This window comes from Priapulus caudatus, unplaced genomic scaffold (assembly GCF_000485595.1).
Source record: "Priapulus caudatus unplaced genomic scaffold, Priapulus_caudatus-5.0.1 Scaffold610, whole genome shotgun sequence".
Lineage (NCBI taxonomy): Eukaryota > Metazoa > Priapulida > Priapulimorpha > Priapulimorphida > Priapulidae > Priapulus > Priapulus caudatus.
This window is the reverse complement of record NW_014577671.1, coordinates 96572-98929: the sequence shown is the minus strand read 5'-3', so window position 1 is coordinate 98929 and position 2358 is coordinate 96572. Positions and strand designations below refer to the sequence as shown.

The window sequence follows — 2358 nt, the reverse complement described above, 5'->3', positions numbered from 1 at the left end:
TCTCTCTCTCTCTCTCTCTCTCTCTCTCTCTCTCTCTCTCCCCCTCTCTCCTCTCTCTTTTCTTTTCTTTTCTCTCTTTTTCCCCCTCTCTCTCTCTCTGTGCACCAATGCTGAAATGAGCGCTAGCTAGCTAGCTAGAACAAGAAATGCATCGTCCGTTTCATTATTTTTACATAGTTGTTTTTTTCGCAATTGAACGGAGTACCATATTTATCATCATTACATTTCACACTGCAATCCACGTAATAGCGTCGTGCCAGTTTTTTTTACACCGGTGCTTGAGACAGCTGCAAGAAAACACCTTGCAGACGAGACGGAGTAATTAATGGTGTATTTTTGCGAGCGTTAATGAACTTGCTCGTGATATCTGCCACGTTTTTGGAGAGCAAAATATTATGGAAGAAATTGACAAGAGCAAAGTGTTTACGTACTTTCAACAGCAGCAGCAACAACAACAACAACAATAACAACAACAACAACGACAGCAACAGAAGCATCGATAGCAGCAGAGACGGCGTCGGCAACAACAACAACAACAACAACAACAACAACAACAACAACAACAACAATAACAACAACAGCAACAAACAAAAACAACAACAACAACAACAACAGCAATAACAACGACAATAACAGCAACGACAACGACGGTGACGTTGACAACGACAACAGCAACATCAGTCGCCCGACCTGTTTGGCTTGCACGTGGACAATACTTGCTGTTTAGGCGAACAGACTCACCATTCGCAGTATTCAGTATCAGATAACATAGCGTGACTGCATTATGCGCGTAACGTCATCATAAATATCATCTATCGGCAGTATGTTAGAGCTCAGCTTTCCTATAGTACGGGTAAGCACTAGAGAGTTTCTCTGTGCCCATGGTTGTGTACGCTTTCGATTTACCGCAAAGGCTAATGGAGCCGCAAACTATATATTACGACCGCATGTCTGCGTATGTCTCCCCTGTTCCTGTTATAAATGAAGGCGTTATTGTGCTTTTACGTTTATTAATCTTCGCGGTTGGAAATTTCCAATGGTTAGCCATGCGCACGGAGAGTAGCCGAGGCGGAAAGGTGTGCGGGTGTTCTGCTGTAGAGAGTGCTGCCAGTCCCGATGGCTATCTGCTGGAAACTTTATTGTATATATATATAATTATATATAGCTAATAAAACTAATGTCTGTTAGTTGTAAACTTGCTTTGCGCTTTGGCCATTGTTGATGACTTTTGTCACGAAACTACCGTTAGTAATTGTGGCAGGCAGGTAGCAGACAAAAAACGCACAGACAGTCAGTCATTCAGACAGACAAACAGATAGACGGACAGCCAGGCAGGCAGGCAGACAGGCAGGCAGGCAGACACGCAGACAGGCAGGCAGGCAGGCAGACAGGCAGGCAGGCAGGCAGCAGGCAGACAGGCAGGCAGGCAGCCAGACAGACAGAGAATGAAATTTAAGTAGCTATTTTATTGGCGTTCAAATGGGATTCGGTCTCGATTTCGCGGTAATGTTATTGCCTCAATTGTCTTGTCTATTTTAAGTCGCGTTCGTAAACACCCGCAGACTCGAATTTTCATTCAGCGAATTTCCCCAGGCCTGCTGAGTATAATAACGTCATTTTGCCTGCTCGCTCGATTTCTGCAGCCTATATATATATATATCAGGAGCGTATAATGACAAATTTGTCATTATACGCTCCTGAAATATATATATATATATATGCGTGTGGGTGTGACCGTGTGACTGTGCATTTATATATTGCACATACATATGCATATATATGCACATACACACGCATGCATGCATATATGAAGGGGTGCCTGCGCGCTGGCGTGTGTGCGCGTGCGTGTGCGTGCATGTGTGTGCGTTATCGATTCGAAAGAACATCGGAATGAGAGTAGCCGAGACATTTTCGAATACCCCCACCCCCGATTGTACACGAAAAGGTGAACACGCGTGCATAGTGAAAGCGGCCGCGCGACGAATTCAGAACCGAACTGTATAGTATATAGCATTGCGTCAAAGAAACCATTCGCAGCGTTGAGATGCGCTAACACATTTCAATGCCTCCTCCTCCCTCCCCTCCCCTCTCCTCCCCCATGCGACCTAGCGGATAAACAACCAGCGAGGAGGATATGTTCCCGGCAGACGACTTACCGTCCTGAATAGATGACGCTTCTTATCTTGCTCGCGTATAGCGCGCCGAAGGCTATATCCACCGCGAGCGGGTTAGCGCGTGACGTACATGTTCGAATGATAGGTGGTGTGTGTGTAGAGAGAGAGAGAGAGAGAGAGAGAGAGAGAGAGAGAGAGAGAGAGAGAGGAGAGAGAGAGAGAGAGAGAGAGAGAGAGAGAGAGA

At 45.7% G+C, this 2358-nt stretch overlaps 1 pseudogene; it reads left to right on the top strand.

Moving 5' to 3' along the window:
• Window positions 1–2358, top strand: part of LOC106812125 — an 8225-nt pseudogene that overhangs the window by 2245 nt on the left and 3622 nt on the right.